Here is a 27,921-nt window from a genome sequence, read left to right as displayed (position 1 = left end):
AAAAACATTTCTGAGTTTAGTAACAGGTTTATTACTAAATTGCAAAAACTCTGTTATTTTTTTCAATATTTGTTATCTAATAAAGAAATTTTTGAGTATCAGAAAATGAAGTAAGGTTTAAAATTCAATAAACATGAAATCACTGGCAAGTTTTAATTGAACATATATAATTATGAAAATTATCTAACCCAAAGAAATTTTTACGAAAGCCTTTAATTATGTTGTAAATAAGGTAAATTATCATTATGATTCTGTACTAATGACTTTATCACAGAAGACTGTCAGGAATAAAGGTCCTATAACCACAATTATTTGGATGTGAGGTTGCATCTAATTGGCAGAAAATGGTCTAAACATGATGTGACAGAGCCTGTCATTGGCTGATAAGACCACCATCAGTTATGTATATAGGAATATGCACAGACATGAGGTATCCATTGGTTTTACTCTGGGCAGAACATTTTCCTTGGCACACACCCATCCTAATAAATCACGCCATAGATCACTGTACACAGAAATCAAAATGTCTGTGTCCCAGGACATCAGGATGATATCAAGTATAAGTCAAACGAATATTTGTTGTCTATAGACTATTGACAATTTAAGTTATTTTAATCCAAAGGATTTTTGGGATAGCCTAAAATATGGGATAGCCTAAAGTTAATTATGCTGTAAATAAGGTAAAATTATCTATTAATTTTACTTGGGGCTCCCAACCCTGGTAAGCTCCAACCCTGGTATTTCTCAAATAATGCTGGAGGATTAAAAATAATTTTGTTAAAAAAAGAGAGAGTGAAAGTTAACTAGATCAAAATATTCTGACTAATTACAATCCAATATATTTACTTGATTGCCATGCAGTGTAGATTTTCTACATATGATAAGGGGTGTGAATTCATAACTAAAATTTCTGGACGAGAAAAGATTTTTTCCCCTACTTGACAATAAAAGACATTACATATTATCTAGATACTGATTAGATGCAATAATTCACACATTTTGTTCAATAGATTTCAGTCCGATCTTGCGTGCCATATTCAAGTATCATGCGTACAGAGTTTCTGCTGAAGGAGATTGCCCACACTAGAACGAGTTGTAACAATTATGTCAATTGATTTTATCCAAGATTGTGAAAGCAATCTTCTAATCCAATCCCAGCCTGTTGCCTCTGATCTGTTGATTTTCTAAATTTTATCATAAGCTGCTGAAACTATTTAGGCCTTTTTTATCCGGATTTTCCCTTCGATCTATCCAGTGGCAATAATACTCAACTTTCCTGATAGAATATATTATTATTCTTTCTAAGTATTGGCCTCGTCAGTAACATTATCACACATTTTTGCAGTCTTTAGGTTTGTTTGTTTATAAGTACAATCCTACGAAATCTGATATTAAGTGTCCAGCTGTTGTACTGACTTATCAAGAAGCTTTAGGTGTGGCCAGTTGTTGTCAATACAACAACTTTCCTCGGTCTCCATTGTGTTTGAATTGAATGTAAAACAACTTGACTGTGAGTTTTCCCATTTTCCTCTCCTGTTAGTTATTCACAATGTTGCAGTCAGACACAGAAATCAAAGGCCAATAAGATGGTTTTTATGAATCATCAGAAAAAAGTCATAATGCAATTTTTGATAGCAACATCTATTTTCTTGATTTTCTTGAAAAACAGTTTCATGACTTTAAAACATTACCGGGGTATGTACAACCCCCGTAATCAAAGCACACATATCTGGATCATGTCATTTTTACAATGTATTTTTATCAAAAAATAAAAAATAACTTTTCACCACATGCAATGTAAATCTGTATAACAATGATAAACGGTAGAATACCTACATCACACCAATCTGTCAGTGTACTGGTCCCCGAGGCAGGGTATCTCATCCTAATCTGATAAAGAGCATTATCTGGCAACTAAACACACACAACTGAGGAGAACTGATTGTGAACAAGCATAGCACCAGACAATGTAGCATCTCGACAAGTCGTGTTACAGATAACCTAAAACAATATAATGTCAGACCCACATGCTAATGTAATACATGTTTTACAAATGTCCTAAGCTCACCCTCAACAACATCTACATGTAGTTGATGCCTCAAGGAATTTTTTTAGGGGACCCCATACATGTTGCCCTGAATTACAACTGCTCCAATCTAATCAAAACCCTTGGGTGGTCATGTAGCGCATTGGTAACTCACATCTATCATCAAGACACCCAGGGTTACTTTGATTCCCCGATCAGACATGAAAAGGTACGGGGTTATACCTGTCTGACCACGTGGGTTTCTCTGGGTATAATCCAGTTTCCTCTCATCACAAGACCAATTGCAAGCTTCCATTGGGGCCAAAAAACCTGATTAATTTCAGTTGATAAACTGGCTTCAAAATTATTGTAATATCAATTCAGTTTATAGTTTAACCTAACCCTTACAACTTCAGACCTTTAAATATGTTTAAAAATTAGACCCACCATTAGGGACTGCTGAACAGGAAGATCAGAAACTACAAGTTCCTTTTTATCCTATTTCAGAGAACAATATCTGAACATTTTCCAAAATGTATATTTGTATGCCATGATGTCATAGCAAAACAGCTTCTGGGATGTGATACACTTACTCACTATATAGTGAAGATATATGTATGTACATAGATGTATGTACTGTTGTTATAAGTGTATTACAGCAGCAAACAAAACAGTGATAAGACAGTCAACAATCATTCCTATTGTTACAATTTCCAGGTAAAATAATTGTTTAGAATATACTCCAAAATGTTCATGCTCAGTTATATATTATAACTTTACATTACAAATTGTGTTATCTCTAACATACAAGACAGGAAGGAATTCTAACCTGAATGTTATAACTAAAGTCCAGTCAGTCTTGATCAAGGTACATCCAGATACTCCTTCAGTCCAAAGTTGTATGACCAGCTGAACAGGGGAAAGCCAGATTGGTTAGGAAGCCATGGGGAGTCAGAGTTACAATGAGGCCAGAGTAATGTAGTCACAGGGGGAAGGAAGGGACAGAGTGGTCCCTACAAGGGTCATTATCTAATCATGCTGCTTGATGGCTATCTGGAGAGGATGATACCCCTATGTGATGGACACTGTTATACCATAAACACATTGAACTCTGACCCTCTCTGATATCATACTGTGAGGAAGGCAGACAGGACAAGATATTCTGACCTGCTTTTTATACTTTGTCTTACACTGTCAATTTACCTCACGAGTCACTCATGGAGTCACTTATACCTCACGAGTCACTTATACCTCACAGAGTCACTATACCTTATTGAGAGGCAAGCAATGTACCTCACGAGTCACTCACAGAGTCACTTATACCTCACAGAGTCACTATACCTCATGAGTCACTCACAGAGTCACTTACACCTCACGAGTCACTCACAGAGTCACTATACCTCCCCGAGAGGCAAGCACTGTACCTAACAGAAAGGCAAACATTATTCCTCATGAGTCACTCACAGAGTAACTTATACCTCACATTGTAAGTATACCTCATTGAGTCAATAACCTCACAGGGTCGCTTACCAACCTGAGGCCACTCCTACACATTTCCCATTGTGTTCTATATCCCCTACAGTGACATACTTATTATACAGTAATAATAATAACAACTTTATATATACCAGGTAATCTATCAGTACCTCTACTTCATAATCATATAATACATAACACAACTTATACCTACCCAATCAGTTTACTCCTGTGTCTTAACCAAAACCTGCAGATACTGTGTTGGTGTCACCGATTGGTTAATTAAGGAAGCTAGACACTGTCTCCATGTCACTGATTGGCTAATTAGTGAAGCGTGATGGATTAGGAAGCTATCCCTGAGAGGATTTCTCCCTAGTTGCAGCCATTTATTATCATTAAGGTATAACCCAATGCTCTTAGATCCAGGGTAGAAATCCTTTTCAAATTCTTCAATGATAAATGGTACCTGAAACTTTCCTGCTTATTCGATGTACTACAAATGCTGTTTGTCACAAATATAAATATGACTTGAAAAATAATATAAAAAAAATTGAATAATTTTGATTCATTTTGTATTTTCTTTGTTCGAATTTATTTTAAATGATTTATATCTTTTCTTTGTTTAAATTTACATGTTCAGTACAGAAACATTTATTTTTCCAAAGCTCTAGGTATAAGTCTTTGAGCATACAAAGCTTTAAAGTTGTGTAAATAAATCTTTAATTTCAAGAAATTTCAAATGGAAACTGATACATTGGACAAAATCTATTTACCATAATTTTCATATTGGCACCACAAATTAAGATATTTACCTGAATTCACAAACCCTTTCAATAGATTGATATCCACAAACTTTGGAAAAATCATCTTCAAAGACAGCATCATATCACTATATGTATTTAATTATGTTTAATTCTGGTACTTTTCATCAAAAATAAAAATGAACAGATGTCAAAATGGAATCAATTCTAATGAATGAAAATTGAAAAATGCCTTTAATTTACATAAGGGGACTGAATGAAAGCTTGCAAAATCAAATTTTGATAACAACAAAATAAATATTTACAGGTACCAAAATTCAGCAGCATTATCTTCATCTGGAACTTCCTTAGATTTACCACAAGTTTGGCCACTTGGTAATAATAAGTCTGATTCCAAACCATCTGTTCTGGGATTATTTATGTTTATAAGACACTAACATCCAGAAAGAATTTGAGACAAGAAAAATAACAGACATCCTCGTCCCTCCCATCTGTTGTAGGACAATACATTAGTCCATCATCAAATTAAATATTAAAAAAAAAAGGTTTACTACATTTCATTTGGAAATTTCAAAATTGTGCATTTCTTTCTTAAAATATAATAACCTGATCTTGATTCCTTATGCAGAAAAAAAGTAGAATTTCATGTACATTTGTATATCGGAATTGTAAGAACCACACAAGACTTAATTGATATTCAAGCATTTTTTATACACAAGGATTTCCATGTAAGTTACATCTAAAACCAATCAATATCTAAAATCTAATACTATTTTATCTTCGACTTAACCAATTAATATAATGACTGTTGATATATATATATCAACCCTGATGAAAGTGATATCTAAATCATTTTTGCACAGGGCAGATTTCACAATTTTTCAAAACATGAATGAATATTGGCTTTTGTCATACTAAAAAAAAATCAATATGTGGTACATCAATCGTAAACATTTTCCAGCTTAACCAGCATCATTATAGTACATTTTTATATAACATGAAGACCCATTTTGAAAGATATTCTAATTGAAAAATGTCAACATGGGAACCAGACGAAACCTTTGTATGATAGTGGGGTTAACTGTAATTAGTGTTAATTACAAAGGGTTATTTAAGGTAGCTGGCATGGATGGAATAGGAGCTTGGGGACCAACAGGAAATTAGGATCAGGTATAAGAAGGTTATTTTCTACAGGAAATGACTACAGTGTAATGAGGACTCAGAGTGTGGACCTGAAAGCCATCAGATAATATTTCGAAAAAGATCACGGTGAACTGTTAATTGGCAAAAGTCATCTAACTATCAAAGAGGCCCTACTTGTCATAAAACACAGCTAAATGACCTTCAGCAGAGGATAGCATCAGATGCCTTGTTTGTCAGTAAAGAGGTCAGACAAAACCCAAGTACATCATTATAATTCTATGTCTTTGTTCAAAGATATATACACAACATGGACACATTTTTGCAGCCTCCTACCATTTTCCTTTGATTTTCCAGATATTCTCTCCTATTCCAAGAAGGAAAATGGCAGTACACCCAGCAAAGCATGCTTTATTAAAATTGTACCTGGATGTGCTGTGACAATACCTGAAAGGTTAAGCTTTGTGTAAACAATGATATGGCTTCGTCATACAGTACAAGTACTCACATGATCTGCCTGTATCATCCTCCAAAGATTTAACAGATTAAAAACATCAGAAAATTGTCCTCCTACAAGACATCGTCATTAAAAAAAAAAAAAAAAAAAAAACATCTTTTTTGGGTCACAGTGTCCCAAGTTAGTGACCTACTTAATTTTTAGGTCATACTGTCCTAGGTTACAGATATGGAAATTAATATTTTAGGTACACTGACCCAGAAGATTTATTAACAGCCTATTTGCATTAATTCTCCTGAACAATGAACCTCTTTCATCTGTGTTATATTAGTTTAATGACAATCAAGGCATATTCTGCAACATGTAGCCTATTTTCTTCAGTTCATAGAAAAATCCTAACAAGCTTGTCTCCCAATCTATATCATATTTCACTCTAAATTGATGGGAATCTTGCAAAGGAGGACCAGACTGAAAAACAAAAGACTGAAGACGGCACATCCCAAATTTTAGTATTCAAAGACATTGCTTGCCTTCAGAGAAACTGTTGTCTGATGGCTACCAACACCAGTCGTTTGATGTGTCCGTTATGTCATGTAATGAGGAGGAACTGCTCAATGTCAAAGGACCTCCACCATATTAATTGTGGAGAGGAGTTGAAACAGCACATGGCAAGGAGTTGACGAAGGAAACAACTATTCCATACCTCAAGTTAAAAGCTAATCATCACAGAAAGATTTCCTGGGTATAAAAACAATGGACCCAACCTCTGTATGTCATCCTCAGGTTATAGGCCATGGTTATTAGGGTAACTTCAAATCAATTAATCAATGTGTGTATATAATATGTTCATTAGGATAAGATATCAGTAAATAGTGTGTGTAATAGTATACAAATCTTGGCCACATAGTTAAAGAGGTACCGACACCATGCTCCACAACTCTCCAATGTAACATGTCAGCTTTACTGAGTTCACATACACGTAAAGATAGTTTTTCGAGGATATTATAGAATTGAGAAAAAAAGACACCTTGAGTCTGTTTCACATTTTTCACAAAAAATTTTTTTTTCTTACTTTACACCCTTTTTGCTTTTAATGTTTATTAAAACCACAAAAATTTCAACCACTGACAAAGAAGGCCAACTTTGCAGATTTCCTCATAGAATCTACATCAAATAATGGAAAACATCAAACAATAATGGCAAGAATATTTACAAAATAAGATTCTTTTATCTAATTCTATCAACAAACTTCAGACCCATCACAGATCACCTTCCTACCAACATGATCACTGTCATAAACAATATCTGATAGGAATATTTTGTTGTCTTGTCAGACTCCTTCTCCAAATGAAACAAAAGTGGAGTTTTAGCACTCTAATGAGACAATTTTTATGAGTGGAAGAGGTACATTTTATGGAGACTAATTTCTCAGTACCCATGTTCGACAGAGGAGGGAGGGAACACCATGGCTAATGGGCATCAATTTTTGATGATAGCCTGGACCATTACACTGTCCTCCCTGCTGGTAACTAGGAGGACAAATCAATGTGTCAGGTTTAGATCTGGGGTAGGACGCTTCAGGTCTTATGTCTGGACTACATCTCTCATACAGAGCTAGCCATTTCATAATTCCTTGTATTATGATCCGTTAGTCTTAATATAAGTTTATACTGACTACTAATCTTAAATGTGATTTATGGAAAACTGTAGAACAGTTTTAAAAGTCCTTAAATCCAACTGAAAAAAATTGTATGCAGATGGACTCTCAGGCACAGTTATTTTTCATTTTCAACAAATTGATTTCTTATGGAAACTTAGACATGTTTCCCATAAGAAATTTATTTGTTGAACATAAAAAATAAATAATAATTGATACCTGAGAATCCATCCATCTGCATACAATTTTTAAACTTTAGTGAATATAGCCATGATAAGGTGCTAACCAATGTGTATTTTTTATACATGGGGAGAGTGGGGTGGGGGGGGGAGAGAAGTTCCTGGGTGGGGTGGTGTGGTGGTGTCACCAGGGGAGATGTTTGTGTGTGTATGTAGGGAGAAGGGGGGGTCTTCCTCTGTCTGCTGTAATCCCTATATATGTTACACATTTATGTAAATCCTAGTGCTGCACCAGGATGCCCTGTTGGGTGTATCTCTAACACTACACTGATAGCTTGTTAATTAGTGTAACCTCCATGCTCTCCTTTTCTCCCCCTACATCAACACTGCTGAGGAAAACAGTCCTTACCATCTGTTTCTGTGGATAAACACCCTGTTATCAGCATGGAATCTGTGTGGACAGATGATTTTTGTGTTTTCAGTATGAAATCATTCTTAAAATATTAACAGCTATATTTAACAACCAATATGACGGTTTTTGCACTTTACTTCTCAAATGAAATAAATAGATATATCATATATGCATGTCTTAGCCACGGTGTGCTGTATACATTAATGGTATTTAAATGACTGTTATTTAAGTTTGAATGTGGTAAAGGGGACTGCTTTGTCCTCATCAATTTCTTTCTACTCAAACTTAATTGAATCTATAGATTTATGTCCAAGGTTAATAATATCAAACTCCCTATTCCCCTATCCCTTATATCTTGGCCTTGAGACACGAGAAGAATGCCACTTATTCACAAATGTATGTAATGTATCTTTGCAGAGACAGCCCACACAGATTGTTCCTAAATACAAATTAAGCAAGCTTGTTTGTCAATACAAATACGTATATCAATCTACATGATGTACTGGAGTTAATCAAGACACCATGTGAAAAGCTTAGGTTGTCTTCAGTTTCAAATCAAACATTGAAATACATTTCACATACGATGCATGAACAATGACAATATTTGGGGTCAAATTTAAGATAAATTCAATTAACACATTAATTAGATTAACTCATTAAAAAAAATTATCAAATAATTTACACCTACATAATGTAAAACAGTAACCAAATCATACATTTTTATCTCAATCTGGTCTTGAACCAATTTACTTTAACACACACATATCAAAGCCTAAAACATAAGATGAAGTGTTGAACAGATTATGTATAATTTGCTAGGAAAGATAAAATTTGAAAGTGATTCCTTGTATGGAATAAGCTGTCAGAACCAGACAAGATGTTGACATGATGTTAGTGTCGTGTCCTGCTGCCTGACACACTTCTCAGAGATCAATATACATTTCACAAGTAATTATAACACACACTTGGCTGTCATGATCCTCCTAATCCAAACAGTTTTGGTGTCTTTGTCTCCCTAGGGGTCCCTTCCCCTACCCCAGGGGACCTATAGGTATAAAGTATGGTTGGGTAGGTGGCAGATCATTGGAATTTCACATCAACGGGTCACACAGCTGAAAAGGAAGGACTGAAGGGGTGCCCATCTGACAGCAGAGTAACATCTTAATATCTCAACATATGTTGAAAGTCCCCTGGGCAGTAATAATGGGGATCAGGTTTCTTTTAGGTGTAAAGGAACCCTACCATTTACAGTCAAACCAGGTACCCTCCCCTAAGGAGCTATCCTGGTATGTTACTTTGACATTTATGTTAATGAACAACTCCTGTACCCTTAACCCCTAAGCCCTCCCCCCCCCCCCCTCCTCTACTAGCACTGTTTCAGAAACACCCCTGGTAATAAAACTTGCTAATTAGGACCTCCTATTGTTAGTTCCATGTTAGTTTGAACCTCCCCTCCTGTGTCCTGTCTCTGTAGTTTGACTCTCTAAGTTAGACATGTGTCCCTCCCATTCAGTCCCTCATTTGTCCGGTCTCTGTAGTTAAACTCTCTACTTTAGACATGTGTCACTCCCATTCAGCCCCTCACCTGTATCAGGTCTCTGTAGTTATGACTCTCTATTTTCCCTCCTGTATGTGTTCCGTCTCTGGAGTTTGACTCTCTAAGTTAGACATGTGTCACTCCCATTCAGCCCCTCACCTGTATCAGGTCTCTGTAGTTATGACTCTCTATTTTCCCTCCTGTATGTGTTCCGTCTCTGGAGTTTGACTCTCTAAGTTAGACATGTGTCACTCCCATTCAGCCCCTCACCTGTATCAGGTCTCTGTAGTTATGACTCTCTATTTTCCCTCCTGTATGTGTTCCGTCTCTGGAGTTTGACTCTCTAAGTTAGACATGTGTCTCTCCCATTCAGCCCCTCACCTGTATCAGGTCTCTGTAGTTATGACTCTCTATTTTCCCTCCTGTATGTGTTCCGTCTCTGGAGTTTGACTCTCTAAGTTAGACATGTGTCCCTCCCATTCAGCCCCTCCCCTCATTTGTCCGGTCTCTGTAGTTAAACTCTCTATTTTAGACATGTGTCTCTCCCATTTAGCCCCTCTCCTCCTGTGTCCTGTCTCTGTAGTTAAACTCTCTATTTTAGACATGTGTCCCTCCCATTCAGTCCCTCATTTGTCCGGTTTCTGTAGTTAAACTCTCTATTTTAGACATGTGTCCCTCCCATTCAGCCCCTCCCCTCATTTGTCCGGTCTCTGTAGTTAAACTCTCTATTTTAGACATGTGTCCCTCCCATTCAGCCCCTCCCCTCCTGTGTCCCGTCTCTGGAGTTTGACTCTCTAAGTTAGACATGTGTCTTTCTCATTCAGCCCCTCATTTGTCCAGTCTCTGGAGTTTTACTCTCTATTTTAGACATGTGTCCCTCCCATTCAGCCCCTCCTTTTGTCCAGTAACTTGGATTTACTGGCCCCCACTAAATAAGTACATACATTACCAGCTCTTTAATCTGCCAAACTTGATAAAAAAAATCTATAGTGATGTCATTGAATCTTAACAAATTTCATAATCAGAAACGATTTGATTTATGAAGATATTAATCATAGTAGTACTGAAAAGGCAGGGTTAAAAATAGTTTAAAAAGAGGCCGAATCTGTCAACACGATCCTGTCATGTTTCCCAGTTAAGTGACCTCTCAAAGTGACTTCCTGTAGGTAATTATGAGAGAAAGGAAGTGAGACAATGACCAGTCCACTTGGAACGAACCTCAACATCAAATTCAAACCACTAACAAGCTTATCCAATGACTTCTGTATATCTAAGGCGTCAAAAACCTTTAACTGTCTACAGCGTATAGGGTCTTACAGAACTAGAATTTTTTACTTTATTAAACAACATAACTCTTATTTTGATGTAGCTTCTTTCCAATTTTCCTTAGAGACAAAAATCAGAAGCTGTTCCATAATACATCAGGTTTCAAAAACAAAATATGCCACAAAATTTGAAAAACTCACTTGACATTTTACAAGATTTCACAATAAAAACAATTGAGGCCAAGACTCATTAGGGACCAGAAGAGCTTATGGAAGCACTTGACAGCCTAAGATTAATTGGTGAGTAACAACCAGTGCAAGATCTTATGTGCAAAATTGTGTTAATTGAACATTTCATCCTCCATCACCCTCCGTGGGGATAAAAGTTGAGATAAACTGTAACTTAAGTCACACAAATCAGATACACTCCTTGAAAACTAAATGATATTGACGGATGCTAGCAATCAGCAGCAGATTTTAAATCTAAATATAGTGAAATTTAACAGTTGGCTTAGCATAAATTCTCTTTCTATTCCTATATGCCTAAAAATCAATATATATTTCCCTCGAGTTATTCTTTCTCCATCCATTCTCATTTAAACATCAACCTTCTAGAAGACAGAAATTTAATAATTCGATATATTAAATTTACATTAAGACTTGATCAAAGTACAATAACTTGATGTCTGCCATGACCAATTTCATACCAATTTTATTTTGTGAGACTATTTTGTAAAATGATAGCCAAATATACAATCTTCATCTTCTTAAATATAGTACAGTGAAGGACCTATCGGTGGATATTCATCCAGTTGTATTTGTTAGAGTTCATCTCCCAACACTTACCACAATAATAAACACATATGAGAATATGTTTAGCTTATCTATGAATTTATCAATATTTGTGACCTTGATAAATATTGGTCTCTTTTATATCTCTGATTTCTCCTGCACATCACATGTTAGACATATGTAGTCTATTACAATCCTGGAATCAAAGGTAAAGGCGAATATTGAAGAATATCAGATGAAAATGTACGGTTAAACAAATACTACAGAAAATTCAGCAAAGGTCAGGGGTCATATACCAATACTTACTGCTTTACAACTAGCCAACTGACTGCTTGAAATTAGCAGAGAAATATCCAGAGACATTCCTTACAAGAACTAGATACAGATGCTGGATGATGATTTGAATGTGATATTTAAGACAATTTTTATCATTCAAATATTACAGGTGTTCTAAGTAGTAATTATATTCACAATACTAAACAAGAGGAAATTTCAAACACCACTACTTATCTTGAAAAGTATAGAAGCATTATTTACATACAGGTAAATGCCTCTTGTGCACAGATAAACTTGAAGTTGAACTTTGAGCTTGGTATCACATACAGGCATATACTGTGTGACAGGTAAATCACAATTACATACAGGTTGTGACAGGTAAATCACAATTACATACAGGTAAATATGTTGTGACATGTAAATTACCATCACAATCTCCTCCAGCATGTGAATCACTTAAGGAATTGAGATTTATTGTTATACACGTGGAGGTAAAGATCTTTTCGCAAAGTTGACTTGGCAGGTAGAAATACACCAAAGTATAAGGTAGAGCTGCAACTCCTTATAACTATTATCATATATAACTTCTTATGACATAGTGAATACAAAAAGTTAAAAGACCATTTTATATAGACAGGTAATATTTCTTTGACAAATACCTTTTAAGGTGAAAATTTCACAATTTATAAATGTAATTTTTAATGTAATTTAGCTAATATTGATTAGAGTATAGTGTCATACGAAGTTAAAATGTGTATGGTAAAGGACCTACCTAAAACTATAACGCTGCTGTCACGTGCCTGCTGGTGGTGTAAACCTGTGCTGATATTTGTCTCACTATACAACCCACTGTAGCATTATAGTAATCCTCAAAGTGTTCACACTCTCACATGTCAGTGCAGCCACACAATATGATGATACCTCTGTCCACTGCTAGTTCCCTCCCACACCACCAGGCGGTGTTCCAAATGCAGTAAGGCCAGATGGGATACATTACCTAATCGACCAATCAGGGCACCTCCTTTATTAACGAGCAGTTGTCATAATGACATTAGAAGAAAGGTCCCCACCAAGGTACTCTTGTCATTACCACCATAAAAAATCAATCCTGTCTAGATATACATAGCCATTATCATTGTTAGATGGCACAGCATCAAAGCTAAGTTATTACAGCAACATCTAACAATCACGGACACTTTAACTCTTCATGAGGTCTATCATATAACTACCCGATTTTAATGCCTGGTTCATGTACTAATTCTACATGACCTGGGTATTACCTACATATTTATGTCAATGTTTTGTTCATAACCTGTTGATCACCTAGCTGATATTCATATTAATGCTTGGTTCATGACCTTTTATCACCAAGTTGCAATTCATAAATGCGTGGTTCATGACTTTTTATCACCTAGTTGTACCTTATATAAATGTTCAGATCATGGCCTGTTTATCACCTAGCTGCAAATGCTTCAAGTGGTTCATGACATGTTAATCACCGCTAGTTGTGCCAAACATTAAGATTTGGTTCCGACCCGATTAATACCTAGTTGTGCCTGACATTAAGATTTTGTTTCCGACCCGATTATCACCTAGTTGTGCCTGATATTAAGATCTGGATCCTGACCCGATTAACACCTAGTTGTGCCTGATATTAAGATCTGGATCCCGACCCGATTATCACCTAGTTGTGCCTGACATTAAGATTTGGTTCCTGACCCGATTATCGCCTAGTTGCACCTTATACGTTTTCTTGGACAATACATAAATTAATGCTTCACAACCTGTTTATTCATTACATACATATCTGTCAACAAGTTCATGCCTTTAATATTAATCCATGTCCATTGTGATTCAGTGACAATGCTAATAAATGTTAATCTTCATTGTCCTGCAATAAGCCTTTCCTTATTTCTAATTTTTTTTAGATTTGACAGGTTGGCCCCAGATCTGACTTTGTTACAGAATGAATGTGGCGGCTTCCAAATAGTCAGGTTTGGTTGCACTTACCTTATAGTTTACAAAACCTGACTCCAGCCAATATGCTTCCATCCATAAGAAATGCAATGAGCAGATTTTCATCAAATATGTGTTGCTTGGATCTAAAATTAAGTTTTTGGGTCAAGTTTCCCAAATCTATTGCAAGAATTCTATCAAAGATAAAACAACACCAGCTAATCTCTGAAGATCTAAGACAGAAATCTATAGAATCAAACTGCCTTCATATTGTTTGTAAGTACAGATTATAGTTAGGGAACATGAGCCGTAGATGATGCTCTATACCAACAAACAATGTCCCAAAAAACTCTGTTGAATGTCTACTAGATCCCTCCATGGATCAGCTTTGTGTAGGATTTCATAATCTAGAATTTCAATCTTGTATATGGTAACTATGGACAACCACAAGTAAGCCCGTTTGGAGGCACATACTTAGTTCCTGTGGTACACATAGCTTCAATATGTACACATTTTACTTCATATTCTTGGATGAAGATTATAACTTCAATCTCTATGCATCGTATACCCTTAGGGTAAAACTGGCTGATATCAATTTTTTTCAGAAACCCAACCCATTATCATAAACATTGTACAAAATCTCTTCTGATCATTTCCTAATTTGACTTTAAAAAACCAAGACCCTTGTAAATTTGCAGTTGAAAATTATATATATTTCTTGAGGAGATTTTGAAATTTTCTACTCAGCAGAACTGAAATTAAATTAATACTTATGGAAATGAAATTAAGCAAACTGACTGTAATTTTCTATATAATTTAAAGATGCAATCGCTGGGGAGAGTTAAATATTTTAATAAAAACTGAAAAATACTGTCAATAAGATTCTATTTTGAGACCTTATGATGATGCTCTAATTACACTCGGCGGTAATGAAGATAACAGACGGTAAACAAATATGGAAAAAGTTTCTAGGATATCATTTATTACAGTATGGTGGTTGAATTATGTTAAAAAAATTCAAGGCAGTGTCTTTAATGATATAGAAACTATCTCATCAGTTTTATCTTTTCTTTTTTTTTCTAAACTCTGAAATGGTTCCCTCCATTTATTTTTTCAATTTGAAAATTGCTTTCTTAACAATATGATAAATCTTCAGAATTTTCAAAAGAATGTTGACATTTACATGAGGAATATATGTGTTTCACTCTGTTCTGACAGTCTAGGAAAGATATTGGGAGTCCAAGGACATGGGAAGTGAGTTGTCAGGTGTCAGGGGACCGAATGTGATTGGAGGCCAGCAACGCTGGGGAATTTCTTACAGCTAATAAGGTCATCTGCGTTACGATTGCTGTCCTTTCCTATTACAACAGTTTCCTACAACTTTTCTGCGTAAAATATGTGGTAAAGATAGGTTCTGACATATACTTGTGATAAAACGCTGCTGGTTTTGTCCATAAAATCAGAAAGTCTTTATATGGTCATCGTAAAAAGACCCCTATAATAGGAAATGTCAGCTGGAGCGCTCTTATACAATTTCTGTTGATTGGGTCAGCATACCCAGCTGTACACAGAGGTACCAGCACCATCTGGGAAGTAAAAATCGGGAAATCTGACTCCTATTCAAACAATGCTGGCGTAGACAAAACAAAAGAATTGTTCATTCATAGAATATAAACTGTACAAGAGAGTATTCGGTATATCTATAGTGTAGAAACATACAAGCATCGTATAGCAGCAGTTCTGACATTATAACTGTCAAGAGACAGAACCATTTTAAGACATTTCCAGAAATCTCAAGATTTCTGCTTTTACAGCCTATCAGGAGTAATACAGATAAAAAATCAAGTCCTTCTTGATATGGCTCGGAACATTGCTTCTTATTTGGCTTGGAGTATTGCTGTTTGTACATCACTAAGACTTTTTTTCAACAAGAATCCACTTCAGTCTGGTTGTACCCATCCCATTTGGTTCAATATATAAATACACCTGCCGGAGCAGATAATATAAGTCAACTGCCGTCTGCTTTCCAAATTGGTGACGTCAGCATGCTCATTACGAAGAGGATCATGTCTATGCAAGATTACAGGAAATAGCAGAAACTACTCAGTATATTATAACTCTACCACTAATCAATATCTTCGTCAAATCATTATACCCTTGATTAATTTCCATTTTGTACTTTAATGTTTTGGCTCTGTTTCCTGTATATGTATAGTACTGGTGTTCTCCGGAAGGTTTTAAACATACACGAAATATAAACAAACAAACTGCCTACCGATATGATGGAGTTAGTATGCATGTAATTGAGTAATATAAACAAAGAATGTGCTCACCAGATTTTGTTTTTTTTAATCTTTACACAGAAACACGAAAAACACATTACAAGCCTTAAACTTACCTGTTTATCTCTCGTGTAAAGTTTCACATTTAAAATGTCAATAGTTTCACTCAAAATTTTGCATGTCTGACTGTCTGTTACAGGGATAAAATAACTAGTTTGGTCCTACTAAAACCCTAAGTTGTCCAAAAATAAAATTGATAAATCTCAAAATCAGATCTGCTTAAGGATTGAAATGAATCAGACGGTTTTGTTATATGCATGAAGCTCAGATTAAAATCTACATAAACAAAATACTTGTTGAAATCCTACAGACCATTTCTTTTGTTTTTATGATTTCCTATTTTGTTAAAGAGTTTGCATTTAAATTACATCTTTTATTTCAAGATGGTGTACTTTGAAATTGACTATATAATTCTTTGATTTTAGGATGGTGTAGTTTGAAATTGACAATATAATTATACAATGTAGCTAAACCCAGCAACCAAAGGTTGATGGAAGAACCAGGATAGACTCTAAACACCACAGGACCCAGTGGTAATGAATCTAGACGGGGACTGACAGGTTTTCCGATTCCCCATCATCCACACCTTGCACCAATATCCTGATCCGTCGACAGACTTACTCGATAAAGGATGACTCGACTGGCGGAGAGGATCAGCCTCAAAACCACACTGACTGACCAACAATTTTTCTCCCAACATTTCACCTCAGTGTTTGCTCAAAAGCCAAGAAAACTTATTATGGTAGTCATTATAATTCTTGGTGACAACATATTTGCAATTTGTAGTTAAAAACAATGAAACATTCTAATGTTTAATATCTTAACATGATCAATGATATATTGGAACGACCTTTTATATTCATATTTAATCGTCATGTATTTTATACAAAATGTCAAAATTAAACGGGACCAAATTTTTTCATTAATCTTACGAAAATAAAATCAAGCTTGATGTCTTTCCTTGGAAATCATTTTGAATATGTATGTATTTATCTATGATAATAAAACAATTAAAAGATTCAGATGAAAAAAAAAAAGAGAAAAAGAAAATAGAGCGAATTTTGTTGTCACAAATGCTACTAACCACCATGACAATCCAGATTTTAGAATTAAGCACACACATATTATATATATGGGAGGCTGGGGAAAATCCGCAGAATACATTTATTGACAATTTAATTACATGGGGGTTTCTAGGGTGATAGTTTAACTGTCTTGGTGTGTTGGGAATGGTGAGATAGCAACATGATGGGTTTGTCAGACCTGTCCCTGACAATATATCCTCAAAACCAAAGTTTTTCTTGATCTGCCAAATTGGATTTGTTGGCATATGTCAGTACCAGTTATTCATTGTCAAGCTCAGTCGATCTCCAACATATATAAATCTACTTCTTAAAACTAGTCCATTTTAAACTGAAACTAGCTAGCACACCTTAAATCAGACCTTGAAGGAATTGGCAGAAAATCATCATTGTGGCATCGTCATGGAAACCTAGCTGTCAGATAATCCTAAAGCATAATTGTCTCTGTTCTAGGTAGGTAATTAGGAAGAGCTAGGAATTATCACACCCAACGAACAGTGAGTAAATTGACTAATGTTTCATATAGTCACATACAGCTAGAATTAACAGTCCACATTAATGTCATATAATATAGGTACAATTATATAGTCAATGTAAAGGCTGAAGTAAGAAGCTAGATAAATGTGACAACAAGAGATCCCAGAGGGATCTTGGCGCCCACCATTGAATGATCTTTATAGGTTCCATGTCAGATTGATCTTTTCTCTACTTTTCCCTTCCTCTAAGTCTTACTAATCTGTGTAAATTCAGAAACAGCCCTCTAGTACTTTTAAAACAAGGGAAACCTATATATAAAATTTAAGATTTAGCGATAATGGCTGTCTGTCGGCCATGTTGTTTTCGGATTGGTCCCAAAATGCAACACCAGGGACCAAGGGGAACCTACATATGAAATTTGAGAAAGATCCCTTCAGTACCTTCTGTAAAATAGCGATAACAAACTTCAATTGTCAAAATACAAGATGGCTGCCTGTCGGCCATGTTATTTTCCGTTTGGTCTCAAAATGCAATATGCATAACTAGGCACCAAGGGGAGCCTATATATGAAATTTGAGAAAGATCTCTTCAGTACATTCTGAGAAATAGTGATAACAAACTTCAATTGTCAAAATCCAAGATGGCTGCCTGTCGGCCATGTTGTTTTCCAATAGGTCTCAAAATGCTTTATGCATAACTAGGCACCAAGGGAAACATACATATGAAATTTGAGAAAGATCTCTTCAGTACATTCTGAGAAATAGCGATAACAAACTTCAATTGTCAAAATCCAAGATGGCTGCCTGTCGGCCATGTTGTTTTGCGATTGGTCTCAAAATGCAACATGCATAACTTGGTACCAAGGGGAACCTACATATGAAATTTGAGAAAGATCCCTTCAGTACTTTCTGAGAAATAGCAATAACAAACTTCAATTGTCAAAATCCAAGATGGCTGCCTGTCGGCCATGTTGTTTTCCGATTGGTCCCAAAATGCAATATGCATAACTAGGCACCAAGGGGATGCTACATATGAAATGTGAGAAAGATCTCGACAGTGCATTCTGAGAAATAGCGATAACAAACTTCAATTGTCAAAATCCAAGATGGCTGCCTGTTGGCCATGTTGTTTTTTTGATTGGTCTCAAAATGCAATATGCATAACTTGGTACCAAGGGGAACCTACATATGAAATTTGAGAAAGATCCCTTCAGTACTTTCTGAGAAATAGCAATAACAAACTTCAATTGTCAAAATCCAAGATGGCTGCCTGTCGGCCATGTTGTTTTCCGATTGGTCTCAAAATGCAATATGCATAACTAGGCACCAAGGGGATGCTACATATGAAATGTGAGAAAGATCTCGTCAGTGCATTCTGAGAAATAGCGATAACAAACTAAAATTGTCAAAATCCAAGATGGCTGCCTGTCGGCCATGTTGTTTTTTTGATTGGTCTCAAAATGCAATATGCATAAATTGGTACCAAGGGGAACCTACATATGAAATTTGAGAAAGATCCCTTCAGTACTTTCTGAGAAATAGCAATAACAAACTTCAATTGTCAAAATCCAAGATGGCTGCCTGTCGGCCATGTTGTTTTCCGATAGGTCTCAAAATGCGATATGCATAACTAGGTACCAAGGGGAACCTACATATGAAATTTGAGAAAGATCCCTTCAGCACTTTCTGAGAAATAGCGATAACAAGAATTGTTTACGGACGGACGGACGGACGGACGGAGGGACGGACGGACGGACGACGGACCACGGACGCAGGGCGATTTGAATAGCCCACCATCTGATGATGGTGGGCTAAAAAACTGAGGTACCGTATCCTCAGATAAACCTCCTCTTCAAGTGTAAAAGTTTGATATTAGAGTTTTGGGTGGGCTTATTTGTGAACCTCTATTTGATTACTATTTTAAAATTGATGATTCTGCAAAAATTAAGAAGGTAGCTTATTTTGAAAAATACTGTAATTTGAAATCACACAAGCTGAATGTCATCTTTAGATGTGAATAATGTACTGGATCTGCCAAATTAACAAGCATGCTGGGTAAAGTATGGCATGTCCCCTACCTGCCCAGCTAAAAATAGTAACAGTGACCTTGAACGGTTTCATCGGTGGGGGACTAATAAATAGAATACATGTAAACATCTGTAGGGATGTCTATATACTCCCACACAAATGATATACCTAATATAGTAGTCAAATCATCACCATTATTGTATGTTTCCTTTATGTAATATTTATTTAATCTTTTCAGAAATCTTTCTTTAACCTTAAAATACTCCTTGATTGTAAACATTTTTATGCGACTCTCTTTTTTTCTTTATAGATTGGATTCAACATATGTTCAAATTTCTTTTCATTAAATTAGATTAATACTTCAATTATGTACATATCCACAAAAAACCAAAAACAAACAAAATACTGTAAATCCATTGAATAAACTTATGTATATTTACTACAGAAGCACAAGAAATCCCAAAATATGCCATAATGAATACGTCACTGATATCGGTTCATTTTTTTCCCTCATCACTAGTAAGTGATCATTTTAATTTTTATCATGTTGCCTGATTGAGTCTGAAACCATAATGTCATTAGATTTACAGAGGTAGAAATATCTGCCAATTTAATTTCATTACGAAGCCTGCTAGTCAGATAGCATCTGTACACTCGAGAGTTGTCTGCCCATTGGAAGCTGAATTTTGAAGCACCGTCAGATTGTCAATTCTGCTTTACACATTAGTTTTGAATAAAAAAAACTATGTAAAATTCAAAATAAAACATTTATTAAACAGCTGCTAGACAGCTTCACTAACATATGAAAAAAAAATTCTGGAACCCCCGCCCCAAAAATCCTTGAACAAAAATAAATTATTAATTCATTAAGCTGAGAAAGAACGCCAACTTGTACTGTGCACCCACACTGGAATGATCCAGGAGATACCATATGCTTTTGATACATTAAACACAGGTATTTTTTTCAAGTGATTTCATGTGTAGGAAAGTAATTAAAATGAGCTTGGTTGAATTCTCAGCTCATCATAACAGGTACTATTTTTTAAAAGCATGCACAACATCCTGATGCAGTGTGACTGCGTACACTTGATACCTTTAGGCCTAACAGATAAACATGCATTTTCACTATTAAAACAAACTCCTAGCATTTTATTACAGCTCATTATTGTATCATCACAACCTCTGGCACAAGTCTCTATAATGATTTTCTCATCTTTTTTAAGGTAGTATCAATTCATTTTATACAAATCTTGATTGTGTACTAATATAGCTGTTGTATGGTCATATTTGCTAATTTGCGCTATCATTTTTTGTTTATTTCTTTGTCTTTTTTCATTTTAATTTGGCATTTTGTTTTTTATTTTCATTGTAATTTTGCTCTTTTGTTTTGTTTTCACTGTAATTTTTTTAATCTATATCACATTGTAATTTTACACTTTTGTTATATTTTATTGTGGCCATGCACTCTTTTTTTCACTATCATTGTAATTTTGTTCTTTTGTTATATTTCATTGTGACTTGGTTCTTATCTTATTTTTTCTTTTGTTGTATTTTGTCATTTTGTTCTTGTTATTTTTTTTTTTGTAAGTTTTTTTGTAATTTTTACCCTTTGTTATTTTTCATTGCGATTTCTTCATTTTTATCTTTTGTTACTTTTCATGTGATAATTTTTGATAGTTGTGAGATAAATATACTTAAATACTACTAATTTAAAGAGAGAATTGATCTTCAGAAAGTGATAGAGTAATTTTATTATTTTCTTTCTAAAGTTACTGATATTCACGTTAAGACCAAATGCTGAAATCAGTAAAGGTCAGCAAGTCAAGAAGCATATTGCATGTTACCCACGCCATTTGTAGTCAACTTTCAAAGCGTCAAGTGTGGGTGATTTTTTTTTTATGTGTGTAACAAAACACCATAAAAAAGACTAGACTGATAATAAAAGATTACATAACACTTGGTTAATGTTATCATTTGATAGTTCACTAAATACCAATTTTCATGCCCTGTGTGAAAATGTCAATAAGAGATGGACAAAAGGTAAAACGAGTCTTAGGTGTACAATTAAAGGCATTATTAGCTGGATTTTTCATTGACTGTGCTTTAAAATCGACAAACAAAAGTACAGTTTTTATTGGAAAAAGATCCATTCGGTACCTTATGAAAAACTGCATCTTAATTCAAAATGGCTGCCTGTCGGCCATTTTGTTTTCTGATCAGCACAACAGCACAGTTGATCGTACTTGCTTTGGTTAGTGAGATATTCCTTTTAGGGAATGAGAGGCTGCTAGTCACTCCCATATTTCTTTACTCATTTCTATTTTCCTTAAACATGACAGAAACATGTTGCACTACCATGTAGTCCAATTGGAGGCCACTGGAGAAACGTCATGCTCTCCTATATTGTGTTTGGTAAGCCATGCCAGGTGTTTTCCATATAAAGACAGTTGCGTCTAAAGACATTCTAGTATAATCAGGATGAAAGTTACTCTCAAAATCTCAACATATCTCACGCTGACACTTACCCAGTTTTATGTTTTTGATCTCAAGGATGTGGAGAATACATGACTTAATGAATGGCTATGGATGTCCCCCATTCCTTCTCCAAGTAGGCACTCCTGACCAAATCACTTTGATCTATTACATGACCTGTCCCCTATGTTAGCTCTCATGGCATAACATGGTAGATTTCCAACATTACTGAACTTATTACAATGTAATGTTAGCAAATTGTGACGACCTCATTGACTCCTAGTCGCAACTTTTTAGTGTTGTGTGGTCCCCCCATCACAGACCAATATTGTATCTTCAGTCCTGTGATGTTTGTATGATAATGTTACATCAGTCTGCTTACTAAGGTATTATCACTCTTCACATTTCAACTGTCAACTCAGTAATTTAACACTCGTAAAAGTTCAATCACATATCAATTTAAATAATTACAAAAATATCAATATATCAACGAAAATCTATAGGTACAAGCAAAAACATTGCTGAACATTACTACAAAAATCTATAAGTTGTATCACTTTCACTCTAACAATTTATAATTTGAATAATAAAAGCCAGTGTTGGAAAAAATCATTCTGGCCTTCAAAATGCTAGTCTATTTATAGCATCAACAGAAGGTTCCAATTGGCCATGTCCAATCTAACCACATTGTTGGCAGCTGTATGTGGGCCTGACAGCTTGACATACACCAAGGTCTCTCCAACAACTTAGCATTTCTATCATCTTTATTTTACTCATGTGTGAAATTACACTAAAAGCAATGTCCTTCCATTATAGAACTCCAAAGACCCAACCCAAAGTAACTTTCATAGCCCCACCCCACAGAACCCTCCGAAACCACATGTCCTCAACCCATAGAAACCTCCAAAGCCTCATGTCCTTAACCCATAGAAACCTCCAAAGCCTCATGTCCTCAACCCATAGAAACCTCCAAAGCCTCATGTCCTCAACCCATAGAAATCTCCAAAGCCTCATGTCCTTAACCCATAGAAACCTCCAAAGCCACATGTCCTCAACCCATAGAAACCTCCAAAGCCTCATGTCCTTAACCCATAGAAACCTCCAAAGCCTCATGTCCTCAACCCATAGAAACCTCCAAAGCCTCATGTCCTCAACCCATAGAAACCTCCAAAGCCTCATGTCCTTAACCCATAGAAACCTCCAAAGCCTCATGTCTTTAACCCATAGAAACCTCCAAAGCCTCATGTCCTCACCCCATAGAAATCTCCAAAGCCTCATGTCCTCAACCCATAGAAACCTCCAATGCCTCATGTCTTTAACCCATAGAAACCTCCAAAGCCTCATGTCCTCACCCCATAGAAACCTCCAAAGCCTCATGTCCTCAACCCATAGAAACCTCTGTAGTTCTACCCTTTAGAAACCTCCATAGTCCCACCCTTTAGAAACCTCTGTAGCCCCACCCCATAGAAACCTTCTTATTTCTACCCCACAGAAACAGAGGGTTCCAGGCATGTTCCAGTGTAATGAAATTTTGGGTAAGATTTTGTCAAAATGTAAGAGAACTTTCTTCAGAAATGCAGGAAATTTAAAATCATTCCATCACACAGTTCACAATACAGGAGTGCATATAAACCTGTCATATTCAGAATCTTTCGTATGTAAGGATACAGTTATGTTTAATCAACTGATAGTGGCTTATCCAACACAATTGGAACAAAACCTCATTTTTGTATATATTTACTATATACTGGAGTTTTCATTTCACCACTCCTTGTATTATCATAGCATGCACTGTAAGAGTTCACAGATATTTGCTAATTTCAATGAAACCTATGAACTAACAGGAAAACAGACAGGGAGAAGGAGAGAAATTGTCCATCTGACAGCAGTTACAGAAATGATAACAGATGTCTATACATAAACCAATTCTTGGTCCAACACAATCTCCGAATCTACTTGAACCCATAAAGACAGGCTTTAAACCTATGAAGAAAATTGACACCAATATAATCCAGTATTTTGTGTGTAAATATTGTATTTGGCATGCACTTAGAGCTGGTGTGGGGGTGTGGGTATTAAGGGTAACTAAAAATCTCAATGGGAAGGGGAGGTAACTTGATCGCTGCTTTCTTTTCTGGTAAAAAAAATTATAGGTGGGCAAAGGTTTTCAGAGCAGCATAATCACCCATAATGTTTGTTAATTAGTATCACCTGGCCTGGATAGCATCTCACCTCCAGTTTATCTGGCCTGGTGATTTGAGTGAAAGGAGAGCTGGAGGATAGATAATGATGGAAGGTAGAATGTAGAAAGTCAAAGATGAGACGGAGGACATGTGTAAAGAATTAAATGCCCACCTCCAGAACCAAGTCAACCAATGTGCATTCCAACAGCTTTACAAACATGTATGTGATGCCAAAACAGCCATTTTTGCCAGAGACAGAACTGCTGTGGTAGTACAGGTAACCAAAGATGTCTATCACAGGTTGTAGGTATTAAGAGGGGGGTAGGGGGGGGGGGGGGGGGGGGGGGGGGGGGGGGGTGGGGGGAGGGGAGATCAACCGATGATATTGGCAGCATAACAACTATTAAGGCACATGGGATAGATGGTCTTCAGGAAAAAGATGATCAGGTCCCAATGAGAAGACCTCATAATCTCCCAAGACTGTTATTCTTATTATTTGTCCCATCAACCACCTTACAGGGTTTTAATCCTCACCAACTTGTCAGGCACACATTTGAACTAAAAAGTATTGCTGACTCTTAAGGGTTGTCAGGATTACACCAATGACCAGTATAAATCATTATGGTCAACCCTGGAGACTAATGATGTTGGCCAATTGTGATTTTCCCTTTTTGTACATCCCAAAGCCTCGTTTCAATCATTAAGTTGCACCTTCTCATGCTCTCAGTACACTACACAAACAAAAATCATTCAACTACAGAAGTGCATCTCACCTATACTAAATATCTCCATTTAATCAAAAGGTACAAAACCTCTCACTGCCCCCTGTAATCACATGTCCACCGAGACCCATATTTACCCTAAACCAGTGGCGCCTAGAGATCATCCATTCTAACACTAGATTATAGATCAACCCCAGGCTTCATGATCACCACCTCATCTCACAAAGCTCTGAAACACAAGTTTACTTCACACAACAACGCGTTTGTCTTCAGTTGTAGCCAGGTTATCCTTTTATAGCATGGCCATACAAATCTAATGGCTAAGTGTAGGGCTTCCTGTAAGTTAAATCAGCCATGGATTTAATACAACATAGACAATATGCTTTAATATACTTCCTTGAATTTTAATAATCTAAGGACACCTCACCTTGTAAAATACATTACAATGACTACTCAAAAATCATTCCTGGTCTTTCATCATATTTTACAGCAATTCTCGCATACTATCACGGGGAGTATGGAATTTTCATACAGGATTTTAGCAACGTAAAATGAATATTAACACAAGATCTTGGTGAAGTAGTGAATTTTCATACAGGATTGTTGCAATGTAAGATGAATATTCACACAAGATCATGGAAAGGCAGTGAATTTTCATACAGGATTGTAGCAATGTAAAATAAATATTCACACAATGATGTACTGTGAATTGACTGAGAACACATTTTACAGTGAAAAAAAAGACAAGAAGATAAGAAGAGAACAAGGTTTATGAGTGGTTTTGTTTCTAAATGATGCCAGGGATAGTATGCACAAAATAAAGAATAGCAAATGAAATGGAAAGTTTCCAGGCTGATAAGTGAACAATGTCAAGAGAAAACATCTGTCCACTTGTGGAAACAGGCAGCAAACTTGTGTGCATACATTTATGTGTTGTTGCAGGCCCTCTAACTGAGGGTCAGTAGCAATAAACAGTAGCATAGCGCCAACATATCTGTCATCTCCCAGAGTCGTAAGAGTCTAGGTATATTCACCCTAAATAACAGCAGTTTTTAACCTGTCTCACACCCCTTTAACATGACAGTATTCATATATCAATGATATTATGTGAAACAGCTGATATTTTCAATGGAGACACTTTTGTGACCCATGGATAGTACCGATTCTGTGATTACAAATTCAGAACAAGGGGAGATAACCAAGTCAACTGTACTTCAGTGATGTTAAGACTTCTAGTCCCTATAGCATCACTTAGGAGTCAAAGTGGGATGAAACAGCTTTAGGATGGAGTACTATATTACTCACTATAATTACAGGTATTAATTACTTTATACTATGGTGGTCGGGTGGTACTGTGGTAACACAATCACCTTTCACCATCCCAGCCAACAAGTGCCATTAAATAATGTTGGTATAGCTTGTTCTGCAATTGTTGTAAAATAATTAACAGTTTTTATTTACAATTATTGACTTCATACTTAAAGGTCCTATTCACTTTGGTGTCCGTTGTACGATCCTTGACATGCCTTTAAAAACAGGGGAGATAAAACCAATCATCATATTCACTTCAAAGTTTATTTCATGACAATTGAATCAAGCTAAGTTGGATTCTATCAATCACTCCTGTGACCAGGATGGAAGTGTACTGGGGGTTTGAAGGAGGAAAATGGAGTACCTGAAGGAAACCAACGTGACCAAGCATGTGACATTCAAACTAAATTATGTCGTACTAGGATTTGAACCCTAGTTGCTTTGTTGAAAAGCAAATGCTCTTTTCACTGAGCTGTCAAAGCAAACCTAAATCACTGATGTTAAGACAGGACAAGGGCAGACAACTCAAGATTTACCTAGGGAAAGAGGAGAAAATTGTGTCATATATTATACCACAAAGAGCAAATCCAAGCTATACACCATGAAAATCTTAATAAAAATATTAAACTTAAAGAATAAAGAAATGTTTCCATCATAAAATATTTTATCTGTCTCAAAGGAAATCACAAAGCTACTGAATTTCTGTACTGACAAAATGGCTATTCTTACTTTTTTGGTAAATGTCTAACCGGTTCAGACAACCACAGCTAACATCACCAGAACACCACAGTTCAAGTGATCCTTAGAGAACAGTTAGATATGTACTACACCATGAATGTCACATCTGCTGTCTCCGAGCTGCATTATATATAAATTGATAGAGAAGCAATATGGCGAAAAAGTATAAAGAAAATTCACTATACATAAATATGCAGTATCGAGAAGCTTTTAGTAAAATTCTCCATACCAAACAGAATTGTATTGTTTTTGTGTTATATATTATCAATGAGCTGTTAATTAACTTTAATTAACTATCCCCCACACAGGTATATCTAATTGTTCTACTGTTTTATAAATTGTTTAAGTGCCAAGTGTTTTCTGTGAACAAATTGTGATCCTCTGATATATGGTATAAGTGAAATCAGAAGACTTGGAGTGATGGAAAAAGATGGAACTATGCCAAGATAAAATAATACAACTATGCCAAGATGGAAATTTCCAAAAATGGTCTTAGAGAGGGAACAAGATTGGAATACTCTGAGAGAGATTAAGTTTGGAGAAATGCTATCGGGGAAAAAAAGTCCTCAAGGATTTTATCCTTCAAGCTCTGTGAACTATTTATTCTTCACAGACATATCTTACACAGGGTCC

At 35.8% G+C, this 27,921-nt stretch overlaps 1 protein-coding gene across 7 annotated transcripts in view; it reads right to left on the bottom strand.

The window, feature by feature from the left end:
- LOC117321771 (poly(rC)-binding protein 3-like) overlaps positions 1–27,921 on the bottom strand; it is a 228,122-nt gene that overhangs the window by 54,830 nt on the left and 145,371 nt on the right. Inside the window, exon 1 of one of the 7 annotated variants that reach the window (XM_033876299.1) lies at positions 12,751–12,914. The exons of 5 other annotated variants lie outside the window; for them this stretch is intronic. The gene's annotated coding sequence lies outside the window, so the exon portion shown is untranslated. Of the gene's footprint in view, positions 1–2,855; positions 3,053–12,750; positions 12,915–27,921 lie in introns of those variants that run through there. One more of the 7 variants, XM_033876301.1, reaches the window with a different exon arrangement.

Source organism: Pecten maximus, chromosome 2, assembly GCF_902652985.1.
Source record: "Pecten maximus chromosome 2, xPecMax1.1, whole genome shotgun sequence".
NCBI classification, from domain to species: Eukaryota; Metazoa; Mollusca; class Bivalvia; order Pectinida; family Pectinidae; genus Pecten; species Pecten maximus.
This window is presented reverse-complemented; position numbering and strand designations above follow the sequence as displayed.